At 36.6% G+C, this 11,204-nt stretch overlaps 1 non-coding gene across 1 annotated transcript; it reads left to right on the plus strand.

The window, feature by feature from the left end:
* Positions 1-4,752: 4,752 nt before the first annotated feature.
* Positions 4,753-4,859, plus strand: LOC135150916 (small nucleolar RNA R71). Its single transcript, XR_010289377.1, has one exon. It is a non-coding gene; the product is annotated as a small nucleolar RNA R71 (small nucleolar RNA).
* The last annotated feature ends 6,345 nt before the right edge of the window (positions 4,860-11,204 follow it).

Below are 11,204 nucleotides of genomic sequence, written 5' to 3' on the forward strand. Positions count from 1 at the left end.
AGGCAAAGGAGAGAAATTGTGTGAAAATTCGTAGGTAATTTTCTGGTTGCGCTGGCTGTCTTGTTTTTGCGTTTCCCGGAGTTCCAACGGTCGGATCGTCCTGAATTTTGTTCGCACAAAATCACGCAAGCGTACGTGGTCACAAGTAGTATAGAATCAAATTCAGTTCGTTCCCACAGAGACTGGTGTATTCAGAATTATGCACTTATGCACCAATGTATGATTATTATTCAATGCTTAGACAAATAACAAATTGGTTGGTTTTAACTAAATTAACTAATTAAGTCGAATTATAACTAAGAGAATTAAAATCGAATTACTATGGAGAGTAAAACATGGGATTCTAACTTCATTATATACTTCATTCAGAATTATGCCTTATCGATATGTGATGGTTGATAACTAATCAGATAACACGAAACTGATACACGCTAACTGTCGTTATACGTGCACCATACTGCTACACATCCACAATTAAGACAGAAGGTAAACAGACACCAATTATGCTTAGACCCTATATGTCTATAAAATTTGAAAACATAACGGTTGAAGAACAAGTTATCTATCAAGATTACATAGGGCGATGCAAGATGGGTAAAATCACACCACTAATCATGTATATCAAATACATAATCCTATGTTCGCATGGCAAGTTCTAAATCAATATATCCACTGTCGCTTCAATAAAGATTAACCCACAACTTAGATGTTAGCTACGCATCTACGAAGAATAAGCACAACCAATACGAAGAAATCAAACATTCATCACATAAATAATTAAGGCAAATCAACTACTGAAATCCATATATAAATCCGCTAGAATCCCACGATAATGATTAGTTCATAATCGAACTTCTCATCATCATGGGAATAAGAGTAAACATGGTACTGAATAGGAAAAACAAACTCAAAGTACGAGAATAAGAGTTAAGAAACAAATCCGAAACGAGCATCCAAAAGTATCGCCTAATTGGAAGAAGACAAAAGAAAACTATGAATCTAGATCTTCTCCGTAGCCGTCACGTGCTTCTTAGAATGTTTCTAGGTTATGTTTTTAGTCCCCCAAAGCCTTTCTTAAACGTCCCCAGCGATCGGGCCTTGAAACGGATCAGAAACGGGCAAACGGGCTTAAATTCGCTGCCAGTTTGGTGCGGGTGCGCCAGATTTGGGGCGGGTGCGCCAACGGGGCAGGTGCGCCAGATTTGGGGCGGGTGCCCCAATTCAGCAGCCCACTTCTTTGTCCATAACTTTTGACTCGCGCATCCGATTGCTTCGCCGTTTTTTTTTTAATGAAAGCTATGAATATCCTCTTCGTTCTCCTCCAAAGAAACCTACACAACATCACACTAAAACATATCAAAAACATCAAAAGCTTGAGGCCAGATCATCCATTTAAGTCAAAACGAAGGCTTCCAAGTGGATATAAAATCCACTTATCACACCCCCAAACTTAAACCGATGCTTGTCCTCAAGCATAGACACACACACAAATACTAATAAGGTAATGAATGAATGCAACTAAACGCCTACATCTAAGCGAATCATGAAGTGTAATCCTTGTTAACATAGCATCCTCAAAATATGCAACATTCTCGGCATTCATCTCTTTCACACATTAGCCATGTTCTCTTCCACTACTAGTGTGAAGTGCATCGTGTGTGCTAGCATGCTCTCTAGTGAAACAAAACAAAGACTATCAAACTTCAATAAAGTCCTCACTATGAGCCGTTAATGAGAATAAGGCTTAAACACTTCTTTACTAAAGAGTCAACTACAATTTAGGGTCACTAAAGAATTCCTATGCCTCTCCTATTTTTTTCTATATTTTTTTCTCTTTTTCTTGCTAAGTCTAAGGTTGGGACGCTTCTCAGTGTAAGTAAGTCACGACCGCCATTCGACTTCGCTTTTCTCTTTTTTTTTTTCATCAAATAATTCTCCAGTAATCAAAGGTTGTGAAAGGTCACCAAGAAATTGCTTTTTCTAATACATTTGCACTTAATACCAGCACAAGTACATGGATCGTCCCTTTCACATGACATTGCATTTTACCCATTGATCTCAAAGGAGTACCTGATATTTTTTTTCTCTCTTTTTTTTCTCTCTGTTTTTTTTAGAAAGGCATATTCATCCCTTAACTCCCCCAAACTTAAGATTTACAAACTCTAATTTCAAAAAGAGAATATTCCAAACTCTACGCCCGACTCAACGCAAGGACTCAAGAAATAAGTTAGTCTAAGTCTTATCTCTAGAGCATAAGTGTAATTACAATTTCCACACAAGCAGTTTTCAAGTAACAAGGCATCACATATAATCAAGACTACTAGCCAAGAACTTATGCACATAAACTCATCATAGGACATCAACTTGGGAAACAACTTCAAGATTCATGCAATTGCAACTATATGAACTACTAACACATACTAAACACAAGCATATATATAAAAAACGAAAACAAACTAATATGCAAACATTATGAGATAATATGCTAAACTATATGCAACATGCAACCTATATGAACACACACTACTACTAGTCCTTAGATTACCACCCCCAAACTTAAAATATTCAATGTCCTCATTGAAGGTGATAAAAAGGATCGAATGTACCTATAAGTCGGGAGGATCACCCTCCTCAGGTGGAGGATCAGGTGGTGAATATACCATGCCATCTCCAAACACTGGCCAATCAACCTCAACACCAATGGCTCGAAAAGCACTCCCAAGAGCCTGAGTCAAATCCTTTGCAAAACGGCGGTGAATGTCATGCATGTCATCTATGCGCCGTGACAACCTTCTAAACTGCACATCACTTAAGAGATCCGGTGGTAGTTTAAGTTCGAGATTGGGAGCTTCTTCAATAGATGGTTTAAGATGCTCCTGAACATTTTTAAGCTCTGTTACTCCTTGAGACTCGAACTTCCTCTTCCATGGAGATGCATTCAAGAACTGAAGTTGCTCTGCTTCCTCTTCATCTCCGAATTCAGCTTCACCTGTTAGAACCCTTTCCAAGATGTCAGTTTTCAGCCTTCGGTCAATTTCCGGATGAGCTGCAGCTTCTATTGGCTCCACCTTTAAGCATTCTTCTTCGTCAGTTGGAAATTTCATTGCGTTGAACACTTTAAAAGTGACACTCTGATCTTGAACTCTCATTGTAAGCTCTCCCTTTTGCACATCGATCAAAGTTTGGCCTGTAGCTAAGAACGGCCTTCCCAAGATAATGGGAATCTTCTTATCCTCCTCGAAGTCTAGAATGACAAAATCAGCAGGGAAGATGAGCTTATCCACTTTAACCAAGACGTCTTCCATTATACCTCTCGGGTATGTGATGGACCGATCAGCCAGTTGTAAGTACATGTTTGTAGGTTTCAGCTCCGGCAGACCAAGTTTCTTGAAGACAGATAATGGCATCAGATTAATGCTAGCTCCCAAGTCACATAAACACTTGTCGAATGACAATGGTCCAATGGTACACGGTATTGTGAAACTCCCCGGATCTTTCAGCTTCGGAGGCAATTTCTGCTGCAACACCGCACTGCACTCCTCGGTCAAAGCTACAGTCTCCAATTCCTCAAGTTTAAGTTTCCGAGATAGAATACCTTTCATGAATTTAGCATAACTCGGCATTTGTTCTAGAGCTTCCGCAAAAGGTATGTTGATTTGTAATTTCTTGAAAACCTCTAGAAATTTAGCGAATTGTTTGTCGAGCTTATGCTTTTGAAGTCTCTTCGGAAAAGGTGGAGGTGGATATACTTGCTCGACCCCAATATCAGCTTTCGGGCTAGACTTCTCGGCTGAATCCTTGCTTGCTTCCTCGTTGATTTTATTATTATCAGCTTCAACAAAAGTTTTTCCACTATCTGACTTAGATTAGAGCACGGGTGTTTCAACCTGTTGATCACTCTCTTCCTTGTTTTGCTCTGTTGCTGATTCTTTTTCCTTCGTAACCTTTCCGGACCTCAAGGTGACAGCCTGTACCTGTTCCTTCATCTCTTTCTTACCCGGATTGGCCTCGGTATCACTAGGAAGAGTTCCTTGTGGTCTGTTTATCAACGCGTTAGCAATCTGCCCAATCTGATTCTCCAAAGTCTTGATCGACACCGATTGGCTTTTTACCATTAGTCTTAATTCTTCCAATTCTGATCTTTCGTTGGAAGACTGTCCAGCCACCCCATGATTTTGTTGCTGGAATCCGGGTGGATGGAATTGCTGTCTCGGTGCAAACTGTTGTTGAAAACCAGAAGGGTTAAAAGGTCTAGATCCTTGCTGCTGAAACTGTTGCTGTTGTTGTGGCATGTAATTCTGATTATTGCTCCAGCTGAAATTCGGATGATTCCGATTATTAGGATGATAAGTGGCCGGAGCTGGCTGTTGTGACCTCTGAAAGTTGCTTACAAACTGAGCGGATTCGCTCGATATAGCACACTGATCCGAAGAATGTGCTCCAGCACAGAGCTCGCAGACTGAAGGTGGCTGCTGATTTCCTAGATTTGCCAAAGAATCCACCTTCATAGTAAGAGCCTTAAGCTGAGCAGCTATGGCTAAAGTGGCATCAACATCTAGAATTCCTGCTGCTTTGCCCTGATGAAGACGCTGAGTAGGATTCTGATATTCATTCGCAGCCATCATCTCGATCAACTCATAAGCCTCATCGTAGCTCTTAGCCCATAGAGCTCCACCTGATGCAGCATCGAGCATTGGCCTCGATTGAGGACCCAACCCATTATAAAAGCAATTAATAACCATCCAATCAGGCATCCCATGATGTGGGCACTTCCGAAGCATCTCCTTGTAGCGTTCCCAAGCTTCACATAAAGTTTCACCAGACAACTGAGAGAATTGAGTGATAGCATTCCTGATTGCAGCGGTTTTAGCCATAGGGAAGAACTTAGTAAGAAATTTCTGAGCCAGATCCTCCCATGTCGTAATAGATCCTGCAGGAAGAGAATGCAACCATCCTTTAGCTTTATCCCTCAGAGAAAATAGGAACAACCTCAATCTGATGGCATCGTCCGTAACACCATTGAACTTGAAAGTGTCGCAGATCTCAATGAAATCCGAATATGAGTATTAGGATCCTCAGTCGGAGAACCCCCAAACTGCACTGAGTTCTGTACCATCTGAATAGTGCTCGGTTTGATCTCGAAAGTGTTGGCCTGAATTGCTGGCCTGACAATGCTCGATTGAATGTCATCGATTTTAGGCTCAGAGAAAGCCTTCAGAGCCTTAGGAATATTCACAGCTGGTGGTTGATCAACCATCGTATCAATCTCTATCGTTTCTTCCTTAATTAATGCTTCCTTGCGAGCCTGAGAACGTGTTCGCATACACGTCCCTCAAGTACCTGAAACACACACACGAACTAAAGTGAGAAAAGAATCCAAGTCACTGAACTTTAACGACCACTAATGACAAGCACATAAACTAAAGTAAACACCGAGTCCCCGGCAGCGGCGCCAAAAACTTGGGCACAAAATCACGCAAGCGTACGTGGTCACAAGTAGTATAGAATCAAATTCAGTTTGTTCCCACAGAGACTGGTGTATTCAGAATTATGCACTTATGCACCAATGTATGATTATTATTCAATGCTTAGACAAATAACAAATTGGTTGGTTTTAACTAAATTAACTAATTAAGTCGAATTATAACTAAGAGAATTAAAATCGAATTACTATAGAGAGTAAAACATGGGATTCTAACTTCATTATATACTTCATTCAGAATTATGCCTTATCGATATGTGATGGTTGATAACTAATCAGATAACACGAAACTGATACACGCTAACTGTCGTTATACGTGCACCATACTGCTACACATCCACAATTAAGACAGAAGGTAAACAGACACCAATTATGCTTAGACCCTATATGTCTATAAAATTTGAAAACATAACGGTTGAAGAACAAGTTATCTATCAAGATTACATAGGGCGATGCAAGATGGGTAAAATCACACCACTAATCATGTATATCAAATACATAATCCTATGTTCGCATGGCAAGTTCTAAATCAATATATCCACTGTCGCTTCAATAAAGATTAACCCACAACTTAGATGTTAGCTACGCATCTAAGAAGAATAAGCACAACCAATACGAAGAAATCAAACATTCATCACATAAATAATTAAGGCAAATCAACTACTGAAATCCATATATAAATCCGCTAGAATCCCACGATAATGATTAGTTCATAATCGAACTTCTCATCATCATGGGAATAAGAGTAAACATGGTACTGAATAGGAAAAACAAACTCAAAGTACGAGAATAAGAGTTAAGAAACAAATCCGAAACGAGCATCCAAAAGTATCGCCTAATTGGAAGAAGACAAAAGAAAACTATGAATCTAGATCTTCTCCGTAGCCGTCACGTGCTTCTTAGAATGTTTCTAGGTTATGTTTTTAGTCCCCCAAAGCCTTTCTTAAACGTCCCCAGCGATCGGGCCTTGAAACGGATCAGAAACGGGCAAACGGGCTTAAATTCGCTGCCAGTTTGGTGCGGGTGCGCCAGATTTGGGGCGGGTGCGCCAACGGGGCAGGTGCGCCAGATTTGGGGCGGGTGCCCCAATTCAGCAGCCCACTTCTTTGTCCATAACTTTTGACTCGCGCATCCGATTGCTTCGCCGTTTTTTTTCAATGAAAGCTATGAATATCCTCTTCGTTCTCCTCCAAAGAAACCTACACAACATCACACTAAAACATATCAAAAACATCAAAAGCTTGAGGCCAGATCATCCATTTAAGTCAAAACGAAGGCTTCCAAGTGGATATAAAATCCACTTATCAAATTTCGGACAGCATCTTCCTAACACCGATATCTAAATTCTGAACGGTGGAGATCGGATTCGGAGGTGTATTTGAGGGGCTGGGCAGTAGCTAAAGAGCCGTGGAGAGGCTGAACCTAGCCGTGGGTCTTTGTTCTCTTGTTGTTTATTTGGTTCCATACTTCTTGATGAGTTATTCCAAGAGTGTGAAGGTGATTGTATTCCTCTAGTTTTATCTAGAGAAGAACTTGGTGTATTACCCATATAATTTATCATAGTGAATTGTTTGGGTGGACTACGGTCCCGTGGTTTTTACTCCTTTCATTGAGGGAGTTTTCCACGTATAATTCTTGGTGTCTTGTTTATTGTTTATTGTTGCTTTACTTGTTTGTTTCATCGAAGGTTCATACAAGTAGGGATAAGTATTGTCCAACGAAGGTTAATTCCGCACTTAGTTATTGCCGTTGGGGTCACTTTTTCCCATCACACAGATCCGGTAGATCCCAAGATATGGCCAAATGAAATGGAGATGTCCTTTGCCCTACTGAAGGAGGGATAATCAAAAGACAGAATTTGCGAGTTATTTTCTAAAACATGAAGCATATAATTGGTGGGAGTCGGTGTATGCAATGGAAGGTACGACCGAAGTTTCATGAGATAGATATAAAGAATTGCTCTAGAAATATTTTCCTCATTATATTCAAGATCAAATGGGGATAAATTTTTTGGAGCTTAAGCAAGGTAACGGACTGTGGAAGAATACGAAGCTAAATTTACAGAACTAGTAAGGCTTGTGCTTGTGAGTACTGGAAGACAAAGTTTTAGCACGGGTTAAAGGCTCCATGAATTAACGGGTTAAACCGTGCATATATATATATATATATATATATATATATATATATATATATATATATATATATATATATATATATATATATATATAATCTTTCTTTTGCAATTATAATTGTTTTACTTCCATTTAATTGTCTTATTAGCATAACTGTTATATTATTCGCACCTATTTTACACTTACATTCTACATGTTGTACTCAATTCATTTTGTCATATCTTGTACAGAAAAATTTGATCTGATGAAAAGTTTTCATTTGTTTTGTAAAACTAATATGTTAACATTGATAAAGTTGTTTTCTTCTCAACCATGTCTAAATAATTGTTTGTTACTTATGAGAATATGTCTTCCAAAAAGACCACCATGTCTATGCTCAAACTTTAGAGTCTAATAAGACTCCATCTAATCCACCTGGACCAGTTGATCCAGCAATGCTACAAATGTTAGTTCAACAAACTTCTATGTTAGCTTAGCAGCAGCAGTTTCAAGAGCAACAGAACCAGCAAGAGTAAGAACGAGGAAAGTAGCAACGACATACGACATATATACATATGATAACTTTTAAGGCATTCCAAGCCGTGAATTCTCCAGATTTTAAGTGGTCACCACATCCGAATGATGCCAAGATATGGCCAAAGACAAAATTTGCCGGTTATTTTCTAAAACATGAAGCATATTATTGGTGGGATTCGGTGTAGGCAATGGTAGGTACGACGGAAGTTTCATGGGAAAGATATAAGGAATTTCTGGAAAAAAAGTTTCCTCATTATATGCAAGATCAAATGGGGATAAATTTTTTAGAGCTCAAGCCAGGTAACAGGATTGTGGAAGAATACGAAGCTAAATTTATAGAAATGGCAAGGCTTGTGCCAGCGTATGTGAGTACTCAAAGACAAAAAGGCAAAGAGGTTTTAACATGGGTTAAAGGCATGACGAGCTATTTTAGAGTTAGATAACCATGTTGCATTAGTTCAAAAAGTGATGATCATAGAAGTGGAGAAAGAGAGAGATGGGAAAAAGAGAAAGCCACAGGCCGTTGAAGGCGAGGCTACGTTAGGAAGGTACCAAGGGTCATTATCTATTAATATGATTTATCATATTGTTATTGTGATATAAGGTTGGTGATGACCAAATCTTTGACCCGGATTTGGAGGGCGTCACATTTAACAAAGGTGACCGAAACAAAGTGTGAAATTTTAACCACATCAGCATATCTAGACAAATGCCATACCATGTACCTATATATAATATCTTCATAAATCTACACAACAAAGTATGTATACTATTAAGGAATGAAAAAATATATTTATGTTATAATGTTATAACTAAAAGTTTATGTTATACTACCTGGAGGATATAAATTTAGAGAAAATTGGAGCATTTTCTTCATTGTTTATCATCACCAATATGAGGATAGTTGCTGCAAAAAAGCAATGAGCCACTATTAAAATGTTTAAGGTGTAATATTCAAATGTAATGGTACAAAGTTTAAACACAATAAAAATAAGTGAAAAATTAATAAATAACCTATATAACACATTGATAGACTCCTTATTTACTTATGCTATCTATTTTGCTTGCATAGTGGACATAAAAATAAAAAGTTTATACCACTATTGCAGTTTTGGATATTGTATAATGATGCAAAGAAGCATTATTCATATTCTTTTACCGATTTTTTTTCATACTAATAAGAATCAAACACATATTTATAATAAATTCATAAATTTATAAATATAATATATTAAAACTAAAATTTAGAAAAATCAAGTTCTTATATGAATATATCAGGAGTAGATCTAGATCACAACAAAATCATCACATATGTATAGGGTAAATATACAATTATTAAGTAAGAGATAACCAAAGGTGATATATCTAGCTACTAAAATGAAGAACAACTAACAGGCATATTTACCAAGCATGAGGACCATATATATTATATGTGTTCATGTGGTACATTTAAAATTGTAAAGAGTATATACGTATACCTGTATAACAAGGAGCAGCACAGTGAGATGGAACCCATGAGAGGAGAAGAGATCTGGAGGGGCCTCTGTGAAGAGATCTGGAGAAGGATTAAGGTCAGATGGAACCCATAAGATGATGAGAAGGGATGTGGAGAGGCGGGCTGCTACTTAGATTAGGGTTTTCCTGTCCTAGGTAATTATAAGGACCTCCCAAGGTGGGCTGGGCCTAGTCACAAAAAAGTTTGTACTTAGTTATATTATTTAATAATAAAAACCCAAATAATGTCCAATTAGATTAATTAAGTGTCAATGCAAACTATTGGCAAATTTTCTGCTTTATAAACCATCTATTTTATATAAGTGTCAAACTATCCAAACAATCATAAATTAATATTGATTAATAGAAAATAAACTATATGTTTATTATTAATAATTTTTAAAAAAAAATTAAAATAACCTTATAGGTTAAAGTTCGTATTGGTTAGTAATAATATGTTACTATTTTTGAAGATACAAATAAATTATATTGTAGAAATTTTATCATTTAAATTTTAATATATTCGATTTATGGAAAATTTAATTTGAAAATTAAGTTCTTATAAAATATGATAACAAGTTAATCAATAATTAATAATACATAATGTTCATTATATAAAAAAAAGTCTATTACTAGTTAAATTCAACTAAAACTTATATTAGAATTATTCTCTCTCTATCTATCTATCTATCTATCTATCTCTCACATACATATATATAAATATCATTAAGTTATATATAATTAGCTCATGATCAAATAGAAACCACTCTTAAAATAAAAACTAGAAATAAGTTTTCCTACCACTATTTATAACTACGAGTATCACTAATTTATACGGCACTAATCACTGTTTTTATACAGTATGTGAACGGCGATTTTTATTATCAAAATTGAGAAAATCTTCTTATCTAAACTATTGATAATCGATTATAGATGATCAATTTCAACAGTAGTAAGGTTCTTGGTGGTAGGAAGCGGCAAGAGAAGTTGTATGAAGATGGTAAGTAGTCGTTAGTTTTGTAAGTTATGATAGAAAGTGTATGTGACTATTGGTGATGATAGACAATGGTGGCAAGTCATAGAAACGTGTTGTAATGGTGGTAAGAGGTCCATTACTACGATTTGGGTGAAGATGATGGTCATATACGTTGCATATATGTGTATATATATATATTTATATTCGTGAGATATGCTATATATAAATTAGAGATATATTATCTATAAATTAGTGATTTTGTAGTTAAAAATAGTGATAAAAAACTGTCCAGAAACTGGTTTTTAGTTTTTAGGCTAATTTGGTTTCTATTAGAGTAGGACTCTATATAATTAAATAATCACAATTTTTTTTAAAATAACAAAGAGAAAATGAAATATTTTCAAGTAATAAATAATGTAACTACAACATATTTACAATGGTCAGAAATACCTTACAAAATGGTTATAATACCATCTATAATACAATTTTAGATTAATAAATTATATTGTTTTTGAGTTTTGAATTTAAATTTAATATTTCGAAAAGTGGGGATGTTAGTTTCACAAGCTAAGCACTTGGCTTCATCTCTACATAATAAAATGCC

The sequence above is a fragment of the Daucus carota genome, chromosome 2, assembly GCF_001625215.2.
Source record: "Daucus carota subsp. sativus chromosome 2, DH1 v3.0, whole genome shotgun sequence".
In the NCBI taxonomy this organism is placed as follows: Eukaryota; Viridiplantae; Streptophyta; class Magnoliopsida; order Apiales; family Apiaceae; genus Daucus; species Daucus carota.